The sequence below is a fragment of the Accipiter gentilis genome, chromosome 20 (genome assembly GCF_929443795.1).
Source record: "Accipiter gentilis chromosome 20, bAccGen1.1, whole genome shotgun sequence".
NCBI classification, from domain to species: domain Eukaryota; kingdom Metazoa; phylum Chordata; class Aves; order Accipitriformes; family Accipitridae; genus Astur; species Astur gentilis.
The window spans coordinates 2,554,081-2,572,974 of record NC_064899.1 but is presented as its reverse complement, the minus strand read 5'-3'; the positions used below and the strand labels follow the sequence as shown (position 1 = coordinate 2,572,974).

The 18,894-nt window shown below is 39.3% G+C and overlaps 1 protein-coding gene across 6 annotated transcripts in view; it reads left to right on the top strand.

Annotated features, from left to right (window-relative positions):
- Positions 1-18,894, top strand: part of CTNND2 (catenin delta 2) — a 665,464-nt gene that overhangs the window by 123,841 nt on the left and 522,729 nt on the right. The window lies entirely within an intron of this gene.

Here is an 18,894-nt window from a genome sequence, read left to right as displayed (position 1 = left end):
TTAGAAATTTTTGAAGGAAAGGTCTTTAGTGTGATTCTCTGCTTGATTCTAATAAGACAGATTTGGACATTTTAATGTAAATTTTTGTGGGCAGATTGTCTGAGATTTTGCTTAGTGCCTCTTTGTACATCTGGAGATGGTTAATATTCCAGTTTATGAAAACACCTGGTCTCTGTTGCTACCTCATTTGGCTCAACAGCAGCAACAGGTGTCCCAAAGAGAGACATTAAAAGAGAGCTGCTTTTAGTCAGCTTTCTCCTTGCTAAAGGTGTCTAAATTGGTTCTATGATTATAAAGCAGTGATCTTTCCCTGCCTAAGACATTCACTGCTTCTTTACTAAAATTAATGCATGAATTCAGCTTATGATATCTAACACCACTGGAGTAATAGCTGTTGAGTCATTGGGCTTTTATAAAAATTGTGACCTTGCTCTTCATTTTTTCTCTTTGATGTGTACCAGTTCTCTCATTTGGGTGTTAAAGGTTAGTCATATTTTCTGGTTGTGAAAAAAGGAGTGCAAGAAAGAAAGGTTGTAACGTGGAGTTTTGTCTTAAGATTTATGGCACGTTGTTGTATTGGAGTTACCCGTGGTTTAGATGTTTGTATGCCTATTCCCTTCCAGGACAATAGCATTACTTGGGCGTGTACCAGTGTTTCAGACTGCGTTGCTGTATTATTTTGAAGAAAAATACCTGCCTTAGCTTTTGACTCTCTGCTGTTGGAAAAAATGTACAGGGAAGTTACATAGGTAGAAGATATGCTGCACGTGCCTGTTAGGGTGTGAAACACAGTATTGAATAGTGAGAAGTCCTCCTCCGTTGTTGGGTTTTGTGATGAGACTGCGAGTTTATACCTGGTCATGTATTTTGCAACTGAACCTCCCACCCCCATATATCAGCGAACGGAGTACTAGAGGGAATCACTGCTGAATCCACTAGCTGAAAAGGATTTTAAGTGGTAAAATATTAGCAAAGCTATTTCTGATTCCTGTGAACCACAGCAAAAAGGAGCCTGTAATAAAGGAGTTTTGCATTCCCTTATCACCAAGAACAGCCTAGCCAGCCAACCTAAGGTACTCTTGACTAACAAGATAATCTCTTGAATTGAATTACTGCGGTACAGGGTACCAAAATGTCACAGGTATTCTCTTAAGTAAACTTCTTTCTTGACAGGTGATCTCTAGTCAGACCTGTGTTGTAGCTGGAAGACTGTACTAAGCTCAAAAATGAGGCTGATTCTTTTTTGGATCTGAATGCATTCCTCGGGGTATATGGTGACTTCAGTAAATGTGGCTTAATGGCATACATCTTTGTTCAGCCACACTCACTACTGAGAAAGCCATGTAACTCCAATATTCTTTTTTTATTTTGTAGTAAAGATTTGAAAGACAAAAACCAAACCAAACAAAAACTAAACCTTCTTTTGGGCTTTTTCTATTCCCCACGTTACTATGTGTTTTGACAGACTTCCATTATTTAGTGTTCTGTTGGAAGAATTCTAGATAAGGCCACCATCCTGTGCTTCAGGCGGGTGCAACGCGTTACGCCGATTCTGCGTTAGGGGGAGTATATGAAGTATGTTTCTAATTGACTGTTCAGATGGGTAGCCCTCTGCTTTTTAGAAGAAGGAATGACTTACTTTACTGCCTGGTATGTGATTTTGCTTTATGTGTCCTTTGACTATACCTGAAAATATACCTAGCGCTTTAGAAATACAGACAATTACTCAAAATTACTGCTAATAAAGAAAAAGATGATTGAGTTCATAACTAAGGTATGTTTTAATAAATCAAATATGTTAATGTTTTCTTTATCTGTGGCAATGCTTAACTTTAAAAAGTTTCCATACTTTTTAATTCTCTTGGAACACTTGTGGCAACTTCATACGTTACTTCTCATGAAATAACTAGAACAGCGTCTCTAAGTGACTGCAACTGAGTAAACTGTGGGATTTATGGTATTGATGACTGTAATGGGTGTTTGCAGTCTTTGAAGAGGGCAGGTTATGGGAAAGAAGGGACAGAGAAGTTGTCATAGATGTTATCTTTATTTGCTCTACTTACATTTCCTATGTGAAATGTAAATGATTTATTCAGAAAATCTGAAGCTTTGCTGTGCTTAGTTTGAAGAACACATACCCCTATGCTGTCCTATTTTGAGGAACAGATTTATTGGGTCTAAAAAACTGTGCTTGATATGTCAAATGTAAAGTGGCATTCATGCCGGTCACGACTGGATCAGAAGATTTAGCCACGTGCTTTTCGCGGTGGGGATTTCTGTCAAAATAGAAATTAAAGCCTGTATTTTGTTGGTGAGGTGTTAGGTTGATTTTAGGAAATTCAAATCCTGAACTCCTTGCCTTAACGTTTAAGCCATTTTATTTGTGTTTTACCTCCGGACAAGTGTGCTGAATTGCTTTTGGGTTTCAGACTTCTGAGATGCAATTGAGAAGATGTGATGGATAAGGAATATGAATCCATTTTTTTCCCCCTTGCTGCTAACTTTCTTAAGGTCAGCAGGCACTGCTGGAGGGGAGGTCAGGATCGTACTTCATATGTCTAAGAAATCGTGAGATGCCAGGCAGTGAGCTTTGGCTTAGGTGTTTTCAAGCTGTCCTCATGAAGAGGAAGGGTTAATAACTTCTGTGGAAGTGAAAGCTGTTGGGTTTTTTTTGTGTTTTTTTTTGTTTGTTTGTTTGTTTTTAGACAGTCAGAATCAAGTTCTGAAAGAGGAATCATCAAGTAGTGTTAACAACTAGACAAAGAGTTTCAGTTTTCCATGCTGTATAAAATGTGGTTAAATATCTGTGTATGAAGAAGGATTTTTTCTTTCTTATGACGTACTGGCAAACACATTTGGCCCAATGCTTCACTGGTTTTAGAAAACATAAGGCCATTTCTGTTTGTGCTTTGTCACCTGCTTTCGTATCTGTAAATATGGGAAGAATTCTTCAACAGAGTGAAATATCAGGACTCAATGATTAGTGAGAACATATGTGACATATACAACTATTTCTTCTGCAAAAAGCATGATATGTTTCCGATTGGGAATTCCCACCTGTGCAAGTGACTTCTCGGTGTTAAAAAATTCCTGGGAAGAGAGCTATTGATAATGCTGCTTTGAAGGTAGGAAGAGCTGCTGGAGAACCTTTTGAGTAAATGCGTAGTAAAGCTGATGCTTTCCCTGAAAGTCTCCAGATGTTCACAGTCCTTTGGTTCTTGGCACACAGAAACTGCTCCCTTGGAAGCTGAGGAGGAATGTAGTGACAATGACCTAGCAGAAGCTTGTTTTGGCAGGTTTTTTAAATAAAAACACTTGGAGAACATGAGATAAAATGAGGTTTTAAAATATTTCAGAGGGATATTCCTCTTCCTTTTTGCCATCTCTTATTTTCATTAATACATTGATTTTAGATAAGAACTAGACTTGGCTATATGATATGTTTTGAGTAGCACCAGTCTATACAATGGATTCCATATTTCTAAGTTGCTGGATGGACCAACATATTATTGAAATAAGAAGCTTTGTGAGTACAGCTAGTTCGTCCCAGGTACATCCTCAAGTTGATGGGGAATGCTTTTGAGATGTACGATTCCACTACTGGAGATGGGGAGTTGAGTGGAGAAGTTTTGAAGAGTGTCATCACAGTGGCTGGTAAAGAAGGAAATAATTTATTATCCCTACTATACTCCCTGCTCTACAGGATTCTCAAGTTCTTGATTTAGTCTGGGACTGCTTTCACATAGCTCTTTGGAGCAGCTGTGAGTGTATTCACGTTGTGCTTCTGAGGAAACGGCGGTTTACAAGAATGGAGACCTAGACAAGTAATTCCTATTCAGAACCTCTTACCTGCAAGCCGTGCCAAAAAGGCAGTAGCCATAGTAGATGCAGTATGAGGAAACTAAGAATTACTTCACTGATAAAAGGATGTGGTGATAATCCAAAATATGTATTTTGGGGATTGTTTGAAATGAGTTGGAGTGGAAAGGCTTCTGTGAAGATTTAGTCTGATAAAAGAGTATTGAGAGAATATATCCTCCCAGCAAAACCATCTTTGAAAAGAGGGAAGAAAATGCCAATTACCAGAATAAAATTAGAGTTAAATATGATGCTATTTTGACTTAAGGTAATGTTGAAAAATTAGTAGTTCAAAGCCAGTAATTTCAGAGAAGCTGGGTAGAATGCCACTTAGTGACAGCTCAGTCTAATGCTAATTTAAAGCGCTATTAAAGGTCATCACAAAGAAAGGCAAAATATCCTTTCTTATCATGCAGCTAGTATATGAACACACTTTTGCTGATCCACGGGCACTTCTGCCTTAACTTGGTTTTTTTGCCATTAGTGGAAGAATTTCAAACTTAGAATAAGATACCCTAAGCAAGTAATAAAATTGATCTCAGTTTAAATAGCATTTAAATTTTGGCCTATTATATTTCTAACATTTTTACATGTTGGGGCATTTTAACAGCATTGATTTCTTTTTCGCCAGCATCACTCACTGGGGCTTTTTTAATTGTAAAATATTTTCACACTTAAACCCAAGTCTTTTAATCAGCATAGTGGAATAGATTCTCGATCTCACCTTAAAGTCACTTGAGAGGGAGATGTAAATAGACTGAAAATAGAAGTGGCTAGTCAAGTTGTGCTTTTTCCTGTACTGGTGCAGCTCCCTCCGTCATACTGACAAACGTGGACTTACGCAGCCACGTGGGGAATGCTGCGGGGGAGCTGAGCGACTTGAAAATAACCATCCGAAAAGATAAGGCGGCAGCTTTGTGTTACGGAAGGTTGAGTGTGTTGTTTTCTTTTTTGGCAAAGGGCGGTTGGATCAATTTGCCAACTTGTTTTCAAGGATTGGGCTTTTTAGCACAGCTGCTGTGAAAATACGCTTCAAGCCATGGGTTTTGTCAAGTCTTTTGTAGTATTTGGAATGATTCAGACAGTCCAACGTAACATCCCTATTTAAACATACGGGGGAGCGGAGGGTTTGGGTGTGTCTCCCCCAACTTTGCCCCACTGCCTTGTCTAGAAGGAAGTCACAAGCATCTTTCTGTATGCTTTATGTTCCTGAGACTTAGCTATCCTAACTTTTTTTCCATATTTTTCTCTTTCTGTGCTTGAATTAAGCAATATCTTCCAACAATAATTTCCATTTGCATAGAAAATATATGAAGCTGTGAGGCCCATGGCTTTCCAAACCAGCATACACCTTCTACAGAGAAAGGAAAGTGCTGTTAAAAGACCAAACTGTGAACACTTCAGTTAGTGATTTTTTTTTTTTTTTTTAAATTATTTATTTCTTCTTTCTTCTCTTTTCTGGAAATGAAAGAAAACCGCTAAAAGCACTCTCCAGATTCCACAGCGACCCTTCTCCTTTAACTTGCCTTGCCAGTACTTTTCATGCAGCTTGCTCTTACAACTTCAGTTTTGAAAGGGATTTTTGAAGGAGATTTAATTTTTGTCATTGTTTTAGCAATTTTTATTCCTTTCATGTCATTTTGAAAACTTGAATACTCCTATTCTGTTTTCCCATCTGTTTCTGTGTGTTTTCTCACATGATGGCATTTTCTACTCCTGATGCATTTACTGCTAAATGGAACTGTATCTTTCTGTGGGCAATTTAAATCTTTTGTATTTGTAGAAAAAGCTACCGAACGGGTAGTTGAATGCTATGCATGTTACACTTTCATAAAATATGTTACAATTCTGTTTATCCCCAAACAAGAAAACTAGAACCCAGCAAATGCTACGCTAAGTTTAACTGAAGTCTACACTTGAGAGTTAAAGTACATTACTACCCACATAAGCTTAACTTTGGCTGTGAGTTATGTAGTTATGATAACACTAAACCAGTTTAGAATCACACAATAAATTGATTTTAGCAATGTATAGCATGTACTTCTCTTTTTTTTTCCTGCTCTGTGGTGAAAATGAAGTATTTAGCTCTGAAATTTTTGGTGACAGAAACCTATAGTTGCCTCTGATGAGAACCTTTCTAGTGTGAAGGGATAAAAGGCTAGCAAAAGACATTCATCTTTAAAAAAGGTTTGAAGATTCGTAGTAAAGTTCTAGACAAATTAATTGCTTAATTCATAATTCTTTCCGTCAAGGCTAACGTTGCATTTTTGTAGAACATCAGTCACTTTGTTTTAGAAGGAGGCTTTACATGTATAACCAGTAACATGTTTAATGGTGGAGCCAGAATTCTTGTATGGGTTCCTTGCTACTCTTTATACATACATTTTCCTTTTCTATGCAAACAGCAAATCCAAGTCCTGAGGCCCAAAGAGTTTTTTCTCCTTATTATTTTTTAAAAGATTTCATTGGAAGTTTTTTTGTTTGGTTGGGTTTTTTTTGTTGGTTGGGGTTTTTTTGTGGTTTTTTTTTTTTAATGTTGAGGGGTAGATATGATGAGAAGATAGCAGCTTAAATTTTGAAATATCTTTTCTAGGATGTAATGTTTTTTTGTTGTTGAGATCTTCTCATAGTGCAATACTCTTTGACCATGTTCTTTTAGATATTCCACATGCAGGGGACTTAATGTACAGTACAAAGTTTAATTAATTTGATGGTACAGAGGATTTTGATTTAGCACAGCGACAAGACAATGCACTCAAATCACAATTTAATTAGAGATTGCAGTTGGTGGAGTATAGCAGTTGCACTATACAAGTGACACAATATAAACGTGAATCTCATTATCTAGAATATATGCTCACCATCATGACGCTGAGCGTTCCCCAGCGATCAGAAACCAATGTGTTTGTTGAAGTCAGCTGAAGCCCACAGCTCTCTTCAGAGTTCTTCTGTTTGTATTTTATATCGGGCTTTACCACGTCTACAGTCCCCATGCTGGTCTGGCCGAGTTGTTCGTAGCCTTGGGGTCTCCCGCGCCAAGTTGGTGGCCCGTCTCTCTTCCCTCCGTGCCCGCACTGCGCTGCTCTGCCTTCTCTTCCGAGGGCCACTGCGACTGTGAGAGGCCAAAATCTCATCGTGTTGGTGGCATTAAAGACCTCGCCGTACACAGAATGACTGCTTGGTACTTCTGTCTGCACAAACTGTGGTCGTAACAAATTAGCCGTAGGCACCTGCTTGATTATAAAAATTGCTGTTACGGCTAAACCAAGTAAAATAAAGCTACAGGCAGATGGAGGAGAGTTCAGACAGAAAGCGCCTGGCCAGGCTCGGTTCTGAGGTCTTGCAGACTTGGTACAAAGCCGAGCCGTTACTTGGTTCATTAAGTGCTCCATATAGTTCATACAAAGCTATCCAGCAAGCTCCACGATGGGGAACGTACTCCTTCCTCCATCGCTCTCCGAGGCCAGCACAGAGCTGTCCTACGCGCCTGGAGCTCCGGGCCGGCAGGCACTGGGGAGTGAGGCTGCTCTCCCAGGAGGTTCATCCCAGCTCAGCCCACCCGCCTGGGGTCTGTGCTGTTCCCTTGGGAGTTCATCAGTCAGTAATTGTGGGTGGAATCCCAGCAGGCAGAAAGGCGCCTGCTGAGGGAATGACGGGGCTCTGCAGAAAAGCATAAAATAGTAAGCTCAATACCTATTACGGTAGTGTGAGTAAAAGATACTCTTGATTAGCGTTATAGGACCATAAGTTATAAGCAGATCCAATACGTATAGAAGTTATGTTATTTTAACCCCTAAACCTAGTTTTGGTTTGCTCTGGGTCTGCGTTCCTTTCATTCAGGGACGGGCCGTTATGCAAACGGTTGAAATACTTTGCCGATACAGTCAGTTTGTCTAAAACAAAGGCACCCTTGGGTTTCCTTTGGCGTGGAGCTGAGTTTGGCTTCCTTTCCAACAGTTGTGATCAATCATGCCATTATTCTTTGCTGAGCCTTCAGGTCATGTAGCCTCTATTTATCTCTTCGGAGCTTTCCTTCATTGCGGGTGAGTGGGTGTGGGGGGTCTGCGTGGGGCGGGGGCGTCTTTGATCGGTCACAGCCCTTTGTCCCCTTATTTTACATAATGTGGTATGAAATCCTGTTTTCTCATGTGGAGAAATTCACCTTGTTGGGTAGTAATAACTTGTGACACCAGCTTTTGTAAGTGAAAAACCGCCACTGATTATCTACTTGGCACCATACAAAGCGATATTTCTATTTCTATTAGTATTCCCTCAGTTTTCTTCTGTCTGGATTGTCATACAGCAAATAGCGTCTTGTAGTCTGTTTACTTCGTTGTTTCAAAATGTGAGCTGTACTTCTCAAATTTCATCTCTGTTTCTTCAGTTGCCACATTTGATTTTCCTTGAGTCCTCGTAAGACATTATTTTTACGTTTTTCAGACAGTCCCATCTCTTTGGCATAACTAGTACCTGTCTGTGTTGAGCTTTCCTTCCTTGGGTATCCAGCACCGTCCAATATAATGATCTGATTAATCTGGAATGACATTGTGCTGGTTAGTGTGGTATTCTATCACTCTAACCTGCAGTTCATCTTGCAGTGTTATCCCATGGTCACGGTTGTCCATCTACCCCAACAGTAACACAGTGCAGTTATGTGCCTGGCTGTGTAATTAAGCTCTAAATCGAGCCTTTTGTATGCCGTTACCAGCCTCTTCATCTAGGAGGTCTTTTACTTAGATTATGTTCATATTGCTGAGCATTTTTCAACAAAATTTTTCAGTGAAAAACAACAAAAAAAGACAGAATGGAAAAATTTCCTGTCTTTATCTGTTCACTTCTATATATTTCATAGTCTTCAGAGTCTTGATGCGGATAGGTATATTTAAGAATTGTACTGTATGCTGCCTTGAAACTGGTAAATGTTTTTTTATCCCCCTGTCTGATTCCAGCATAGCAACACATCTTGGTATAATTCTGTTTATATTTTTAGTGTATAGCTACTTACTGAAGTACATCTGTGCTTCAGATGTTACAACTGGTACCCCTGGAAAATATTACTTTCCTTTTTCAAAACAGTGGAAGATTTTTTTCTTTTTCCCTTAATACTATCTTTCCTGTCTGTAGTTACACCTGTCTTTGTTCACTTTGTTGTCAATCTAGGTCATTATTGGAAGCTTTTGTTGACAGAGCACTTGAGGGTAAGTGCATCTGATACTATAAATAGGCTTGATTCTTCATAGCAATTCAGCAGATTCATTTGAAAATTCTCAGTTTTGTACTAGGTTTGATGAAATGGAAGATTTACTGCATTCTCCTGCCAACCAGTAGCATAAAAACTTTGACATTCCAGAATTGAATAATTTTGAATTAACACAGGATTACTGATTTTGTTTGGAGGGGATCAATGGACCCTTTAAACTACCTATTTTCTTAAAACAAAACAACACCAAAACAACTTCTATTTTTATTTCACAGAGCAGTGCTTGCACATGAAAACCTGTTCCAACACAGTTTATGTTGTTCTGTTTGTTGAGGTCACAGAAGATAGAGGATGCTGTTCCTCTTACTGTACGTTTTCAGACCTGTGCTGCGAAAATAGATGATTCTTTGGATTGGGATTTTGTTTGTTTACCACAAGCTGTGGCAGGGACCAACCAACCGGAATGCGTTCTTGCCACAGTGTAAGGCAGCCTTCTGGTACAGCTCCAGGATGGTGTTCTACCAGCTAAAGCTTTTCAGGCACGGAAAACCCAGGGATAGGTTGTGTTGTCTGTACGGCCAGAACCGCAGGAAGGGAGTTAGGCGCAGGTCTGGCTGCCACACGTGCATGGGCACCTTTCCGAAACCTTTGACCGCTATGTATGCTGCTGCACCTCTACAATAACCAACATTTTGTTCCTGTTTCACGTTCTCTAGTAGGCTTTAAAGCCTTATTTGAATAGTGAATAAATTCTTGAGATGAGATTAACAACGTAGTTTCATCCTGTGCCCTTTCTGTGTGCACAACAAATGTCTTACAAAACCAGGGATAACGCTACGTAAGTGCCGCTGTCTCCGAAAGTAGGACCCTATGTGCCACTGTGACGCATATTGGGATTGAAAAGCTTTGTAAACGGTGCACATAACAGTGACTTCTCCCCACTGCAGTCTATAAAGATTTGTAAGCACCCCACAGCTTATGTGCAGCACCAGCATCCCCTTTAGAGGTTTTTCGTGCTGAGGCTGGGTGATGGACTGTAGAAAATGGACAGTTGTCCGTAATAAATTTGATAGCCACTCGAACTGAGGTTTGACTCAGTGCCTGTTTGCTGATATTCAATCAGCATTGCTACTGGTGCTGTACTTCTACGTGCCAGATTCGCTGTCAGACACAGAAATATAAATTCATAGATAGCGTATGCCGTAGCGATGCCTACTAAAATGTGGAAGAGCTAAGCGAAGTTAATGACTTCAATAAATACAGTTGTTTCTTTAGTAAGAGGTGAATATTTAAAGGCTGATGATAAGTCCACTAAGCGCTTTTAATTTAATTTTAGAGAGTGAAATACAGTTTATTCCATGACTGCATAAAAGCATAAATATAAATGAGAAAGTACTTTCTGCAAGAGTGGTGTGTGGGTGATATGCAGCTGTATGCCCTTATGTGGCTTAACAAATTGTCCAATACTTAAAACCTTGCTAGACTGTTTCAGGGTGTGAGAGAGCGAGCATTGCCACTGTCAGGTAGTTTTAGTGCACTTCGCTTTGTGAAGACCCTACGTAGTTGTGTTTCCTTATGCATTGGGAATACAAGGATTGAAAGAAATCTGTCTGGTTGTCACCAGTTTGGTCTGAACAGAAACCGGTGTGTTCCCTCCCCTTTTCATCTGTGATATGTGTGAAGGTTACTCTTCTCCACGTTCCCCACCACGTACAGTTTAGCTTCTGATTTTCTTGCGTTGACGACTGTATCTGCTCCCTCTCAGTTTATCTGTGGTCACGCAAAGAGCTACTTTATCATTTCTTACTGTAAATTTGAATGGCATATAGTGTCCCTTGATGATTTTTTTTTTTTGTTGCCTTTGATTTAACAAGGTAGCCTGTTAGTCTGTAGTTAAAATGCAACATTTATAGGCATAGTTAATATCTGTTATGAGGCCAACTGTTAAAGGGAAGAAATATGCAAGCTTTTCTGTGAGTCTAACTTACGCACCTGAATCTTTGCCCTTTTAATTTTTTCACCGTTATTGTTCTAATAGCATATACTCCTTCTCATTACAAGCCTTTCCTGATGTGAAGATGTCATATGATAATAGGTGTTAATGTTTTTCTGGTTCACGTGGTAGAGTATTTAAAAAAAAAAAAAGAAAAGTACTGTTGTTTCATGAATCTTGTGTTGTTAATATACACGGGCTGTACCTGCATTGTTTGCATAGTTCGTGCCTGTATGAATACAGTCAACGGCTCCTTTTCATATAGCAGTGCACACGTATGCACACAGAGGTGTAAAGTCTTTTAATAAAAGCATATTAATTTGTATCTCTTCTGTTCAGTATTTTACGTATTTGTGAAGATTCCTATTTAGTCCAACTTAAGTGCAAATGTTTTTTTTTTCAGTTGTCTTTTTTGATCCTTAATACGCGTTAAGAATCAGCATTACTTGAAAAGGGAGAAATAGGCATAGGGCTTCTTCCTCATCAGCGATTGTGGTGAGGGAGGGATGAATGGGCTGACTTTAGAAAAGTGTGGATCTTCAGGTTAACGTTGAAAAGGATTGTATTAAGATTGACAAAGATGCACAAGTTACTTAAAATAATTCTGATTTTAATTTGAATATTCTTGACATATTCCGTCCTAGTTGAGTGTGTTTATTCTTAGCATTTGTTTTCTCAGTATGTGCTTGAAAGAGTCATCAAATTATGGAGCCAATGTGTCCTTGCAGTTGTGGTCTAATACTGCCTTTTTTCCCTGGAGTTCAAGATTAATTGGTTTAGATAATACAACACCATGCAGATTTCAAAGTGTTTCTATTCATTACTGAAAAGCATAGTATGAGAAAGCTTACTTCAATTCCATTCACTTTAATAAGTGAATTAAAAAGATCCTCAGCAGCTGCATTCTTTTTTTATGGCATATTAGTTATTTTCTAGTAGGGAAGTCTCATCTAGTTTTGTTCCTTTTTCTGCAAAGCTTCCTGAGACTTTTCAGAAATTTGTCATCTGCATTCCCTGCTGGATGAAAGTTTCAACATGCAATGTCTTATGACAGTGAAGAAAAAGCCTACACCATTCCTTCAAAGAATATAGAATTTGATTTCTAACCTTATGCATATTCTGATCTAGAAGTTTAATGTAATTCTCCTGTAGTGCTTCATATAGTAACTTTAATTTCGCCTTCAGTATTTCTGGAGAAGGCAAACTGAAATCAGGAAAGCTAAAGCGCGTTTGGAGCTGAAATTGGGAGCATGAAATAACAGGAAAGGATTCTGCAAGTATTTCCCTAAGGGAACTTGGGGAAATGTGGGTCCGTGGATGAATGCTGGAGGGAATCTAATGGTGGACAGCAGAGAAAAGGCAGAAATTTCCCATGTTTTCTTAACTGTCCCCAGACAAGGGACAGTAACAAGGAGGAGCCGCAAGTTAAGGACTGTTTAGAGAAAGTGGATGTGTTCAGCTTCTTGGGGCTCTATCCCAAAAGTGGCAAGAGCTCATGCAGGTGGTAGGATTGCAAGGCAGCTGTCATCCAGGAAAAACCATGGTAATTGAGGAAAGTCCTGAGAACTAGAAGGAGGCTAACCTTATAGCAGTCTTTACAAAAGATGAGGAGAACGCTCCAATCCCTGGACCAGTGGCTGTCCAACGAGTCTATCAGGTCAGCGTCAGTCCCCAGAAAGATCGTGGAACACGTTGTCTTGGCACTTGCTTCTAGATATGTGAAGGGCGAGAGGGTAAATGGGAAGAGTCAGCACAGATTTCTGAAGTGCAGTTAGTGTTTTGCTAATCTGCTTGCCTTCTAGGGTTAAATGTCTGACAACGTGAATGAGGGATGCACATGTGACACGGTACAATCGTAACTTTATTGAGACTTCTGACACCTTCTCCCACGCTGTTGTCAACAGTAAGCTGAGGAAGCATGGGCTGGGTATTGAGGGGGCTGAAAATTGGCTGGACTACTGTGCTGAAAGGGTAGAAATCAATAGCTTGACCAGTTGGCAGACAGTAAGAAGCGGAATACCTCAAGGGCTGATTCTGGTACTCATGCTATTCAGTTCTTCAGTGATTTGGAAGACGGAATCGAACAGAATGCACCCTCAGCAAATTTGTGAATGACACTAAATTCAGGCGATCCTTGGAAACCCAAAGTAGAGCTTCAGTCTTAAAGCATCTTGAGACCTTGAAGAAACTGAGGACTGAGCCAACAGGAAACTCACGTGTGTACAAAAGAGCGGACTGAAATTCCACATCTGAGGTGGAATAACACCATGCGTCAGTCCAGACCGGGAAGCGCCCGGATGAATCACAGCCCTGCTGAAATGACCTGCGATCGTTAAGAACGTCAAGGGGAATATGAGCCTGTGGTGCGGTTTCACTGCAGTCAAAACTAACCGTGCACTGGGGTACGTTGGAAGGAAGGAGAGGCGTGAGCAGCAGACCGAAGGAAGCTGTTCCCACCCCGACTTGGAGCTGGTAAAGCTGCTTCTTGGACAACTGTGTGTCATTTTGGTAAGCCCCAATACCGAGGGGATGTTGAGGAACTGGAAATGGGGTCCAGTGGGGGGTTACTGAACTGGTCAGAGGCCTAGACCACATGATGTGATGGGAGAGGTTAGGGAGCTGAGATTTTTAGGGAGCTGAGTCTGGTGAAGAGGAGGCTAAGGGGGTGATCTTCGGTTAGCCCACAATAACTTAAAAGGGAGTGACAAAGGTGACGGCACCAAACTTTTTGCAGTAGTGGCATACAGCTTAGCAAGGGGCAATAACCATAAGTCACAGCTTGGGGAATTCAGACTGGACACGGGAAAACTTTTTCATGAAGAAGATACTGCAGTAATGGAAGAGGTGACCAGAAAGGCTGTGAGTTTGATCTTTCCCAGTCAACTACACAAATCCTAATCTCGTGTCGGAAATGATCGTATTTTTAGTGGGAGGTGAGACTAGGTGACTTCCAGCCAGAATTTCTATGGTTCTATAATGATTCTATAGTAATTCAATGATAATGCACACTTTCACTCAAATTATAATTTACACCTTTGTATATAGACTGTGGAAAATATATTTTGAGGGAGGATAGTGTGGCTTAAAAAATTCCCACAGTTTGATTACTTAGCTTTTAATGCTTTAAAAAATAAGATTAGAAACTGAGGATAGCTGATTATTGAAGAATAATCTTATTACTTTTCAATGCTTGTGTTAAGTGGTAAGGACTGAAATAACAGATCAGCCAACAGGATTGGTGGATGAAGGGGAAAAGTAGCTAACGCAGAACAGGATTTTGGAAGATTTTGGTAAGATTTAGTTCCCCCCCCCCCCCCCCCCCCCCCGGAGATAGATGTTATCTCTATTTTTACATAAAGATTTCTAAGCAGGTTTTAGAGACCAAGCTATTACTTCTGAAACTCTACCAGACCTTAATATTTGCAAGAGAGCAAAGTGTGGAAATAAATAAGTAACTAAATAAATAAATAAATAAATTCATAAATAATTTTTTCTTGATGTTAATAATATACAGCCTCACAATTAGATTTGCTATCCTTTTTGTCAAACTTTATATGACTGATCCATTCTCTTCAGAATCCTTTAGCTTCCTATTTTATTGAATTGGGAATAGTAACATTTACCTAAATTTTGGACAGGTTGCGTGTATATGTACGTGAAGAGAGCTAGTATAGGTCCCTTAAGGGAAGTAGGGTGCTTTTTCTCCTGACAGTTGTTTGTATCAGACTGAATAGCTGGGGAAGAGTAAAGTAGGTACAAACACTATGTTACATGCTCGACTATGGCGAAGATTCCGATCTCACGAGGGCTGAACCTTCCCTTCAGAGGATTCAGAGCTCGTTCATAGACACTCTGCATCTCCCCATGCGCCTTGGACCTCCGGTCACAGAAAATAAGGCCAGGCAAGTTAATTATGCCTTCAGCAGGAAAATTAATCACCTCATAGTCTGTGCATAGCGTGTAAGTAAATAGACCAGAAATCAGGGCAAGATATCCCTATAAAGGAAAGTGAGTAACTTCGTGCTGCTGCGATAAGCTGGCTCTGACGGCTAGATCTCAGTGGCACAGAGAACAGTCAACTCTTTCCGAATGCGTGATCAGGTCTGCGGGAGACTTTTCTTTGGGTTAATCCTCAGATTCAGCAAGGTATTTCCTGGTGTTTGTTCAGCTCTCTCTTAGAGCGGAGGGAGAAATACTATGTAATAGTCGCAATAATGGATTTTAGGATATAGTACGTTGATTGTTATCTCTATAATACTGAAGCGGTTGCCATGAAAATAAATGATTGTTCAAGTCAGAGACAGTTCTTGTTCTTTTCAGGGTTATTTAGAGGGAATACCAGTGTCAAATACCAGATGCAAGTTTCATGCAACACCAGTGGGATTGTGGCCTGTTTGTGTCTACGTTATCTGACTATTATACAGTAGCCATTTACCAATACCTGTTCCCTCCCTCCTTCCTTCCAGGTTAAATCCTAAGAAATGCGTGGTGCTTTAAAGAAAATCCGTACTTTAACAGCTTTTGGTGGGCATCTTGTAGTTTACTGAGACAACATTGAACAGTACTGGTTTAGCTTTTGTGCTACTTGTAATGGAGATTTTCTTTCAGTTTTGTGGTGTACCCTATTGACTTCAACATATTTAAGCACTTCCCAGAAGGGGGATGTAATAATAATAATAATAATAAATGAAGTTTTCTACAAAACCTGCTGCAGCTTATCTTGTCTAATGTACTACGTACCAGCATTTTCTCCAGCAGTCTGTTTACAGTTAAAGTTTGCTTTCTCCAATTCCTTCTGTTGCATCACTATCATAGAACTGACGTATGTTCTGCATTTCCATATGCTTGTAAAGCCGTATCGTCTTCAGTGAGTTTATGTAATTTTGGCTGTTTAAAGTAGTTCTTGGTTACCACACAAATGAATATGCTTTCTGTCCTAGATGCTGCCTAGATTTGGATTACAGATGTCATCTGATGTTACTTTTTCAGTAGGTTGTGCTATTCTGAACACATTTTAAAATAGTTGAATAAAGACTTGGAGCTTGTTAAAGGAAGGATTTTGTATCAGGGCTAGGTTTTTAAAGCTTGTTACTTACGATGTATTGGTAATTGCTGCACTTGTTAATTTTAGGCCTAATGAAGCCATAGTTCTGCAGCGCAAGAATTGCCACCCAGTTACCACGTCTGTGGCTTAATTTTGTTTCTTAAGTGAGATTTATTTTATTGTAGAAGGAACGTGTATTGTATAAAAACCTCACTTTTCTCTATTAGCATTTTTTTGCCCAACACAGTAAAATGCTTTCTTACTACTGGGACCTCAGGATGCTGTCATGCAATTTTCGGATTAGAATAACGTAATCTTCAGTATCTTTGACGCTTTCACAGTAAGTTAATACAAAGTCTAGAAGTAAGTTGTCCTAGACAAGATTTCTTTATCTGCGTACCCTGTGTAATGGCACAACACAGATAATACAGGTGTAGCTCTCGGTGCCTTGGCAGCCGGTTGGTGTCTGGGAAGGCTGATACTCAGCTTGTGCTAATATGCCAAGTGAGACCTCAGCTGGCGTCGTGTGATCAGATGAATTCACCATGTTTTTGAGTGCTTGCAGTTTCAAAAGTAAAGAAATGAAAGAAATGACGTTAATTGCTTCTAGAACCCAGCAGGTGTTGAATGGCTCACAGAAGGTTGGTGCGGTACCCGAATGAATAAAATCCCGTCTGTCTGAACTGTCTCTTCTTGACCTCTCATCTTTTCACGGTACCTCAGGTGCAAGACTTTTGTCTTGTTATATTTCTGTCTCCTGGGATTCAATTCCCTAAAATCTACCTTTTCTCCGTGCTCCAAAGTTGCTCTGGTGCCTTTGTTGGACGCAGCTGTATTCAGCCTTCTGAGCTGGGCAGGGTACTAAAGGTTTCCAGCTACAGGGATGTTAGGAAACGAAATGGGACAAAACCGAAGTGGTGTGAAAGGAGGTCTTAGTCTGGTTATGGCAACTACAAAATGATCTTACCTTTTGGGCAGGAAAGAGTTATTTGGTTCCTTGTCTGAGCCCCCGTCATAGCCTTGCCATGCCTGTGTATCTGGGAAGTCCTTTCTCACGTACTTCCGAATCACAGAGGACGTGGAGAACAGACAGACTCATGTCACTGTTGGATAAACAGTTGTATTCACTTGAACAGCTACATTTAAATTTCCAACCTCTTTCTGCGTAAATAAGATTCTGAAAGGGGTCTAATCCTGCAGATCCTTGACCATGACTAACTATACTCACCTGAGTATCGCATTACAACTAATTAAGTTATTCATATGAGTTATGTGCGAGTCACAGGGCTTACACATATGAGTTGAATCCTGATTTTAATTCTGAAGAGTTGGCTTTGAAGACTGGGATTCAAATGATGTTAAAAGTTAGTTACAAAAAATGAGGCCTTATATGAAAGTATAAAAGCAATTTGAACATATAAATTTCCAAATGTAAATGATGTAATATCCAAATCCTATGAGTTTTGACACCACCTTTCTTTTTTTTAATACTGCTGGAACTTACTTTCCCCTATGAAAAGGAAGTAGGCCATTGTATTTGCATGATTTTAAATACAGGAAATAACTTGTCTGTAAATAATTTGTACTCGTAACTCATGTTATATGCCTTTAAGTATGTAGTATGTTGTTTGGCTTTCGGAGGGTTCTTGTCTAGTTTTTCCACATATTTCATACTTAAGATGAGTTTCATAGTTAAGACACCTGTATCTGTTAGGCTTGCGGAGAATTTAGAACTATTCTTTATATATTTTAAAAGACTAAGAAGCCAGTAGAATGTGAGAAGGCTGATCTGCTGCTGAAAAAAGAGACCTAAACCAAGAAATTAATGCCTCAACAGAGTTTTGAGAATGAGAGTACTTGTTATTTTGCTCTTGGTAAAAAGTAGTTTTGTTTTTGTCTTTCTGTTTTGTGTTTTTTTAAGTGTGTGTTGTTTTTGTTGGTTTTTTTTTTTTTCCTAATGGCTAGAAAGAAATATCTGAAAACTACAGAGAAATGTCCGAAAGCAAATGATTAGTTGAGTATCCAAATTAATAATTTTAAAATGGAAATATGTTATAAATTTATTCTACTTTAGGTGATTATTATTAAAGTATCTGTATATCAATAGAAAGTTAGATAGCGTACAATCGATAACTTAAGAGAAAGTGGTGTGATGTGTAGGCTCAGCTAATGCTTTGAGAATTACTTGTCACTGAGTTACAAGGTTAGTTTTCCTGTTTTATGATATAGTAAAATAGAATTAAACTCTGGGTAATCTTGTGCTCTATAATGCAAGGCTCCAAATAGAATTGTGCAAAAACCTGTTGGTTGTGGGTTTTTTTTGTGTTTGTTTTTTTTTTTTTTTTTTTTTTTTTCCCCCCAAAGCCAAAGTAGTGCTTTTATTTTCCAAAAATGCTCAAGATCAAATGTTTTGGTATTATTGAAATACTTGTTCCTTCTTCCCCTCTCCCCCAGCTGTGACCCTTGTCTTTCAAGGTAACATCTTGCTCCTAACTAATCAGCATTTCCCAACAAGAAAATATTTCAGTGGAATATTTTGAAGTGAGGCTAATGATGAATAGAGCTGAGATTTAAATGTTACCTAATCACTTTGCAAAAGCGATTCTAGACCACTTACACAATCCAATTCCAATATGATAGGCAAGTGTAATATACACAGTGAGGATGATAAATATTACCAACCTACTCATATAAAAGAACTACGGTTGCTCCATTAACATGAAAATAAAATTGTTTTCAAGGATCTTACTCATTAAATGCATTTCAAAATTCGATGCGTTTAGTGAAAACTGCAAGGTT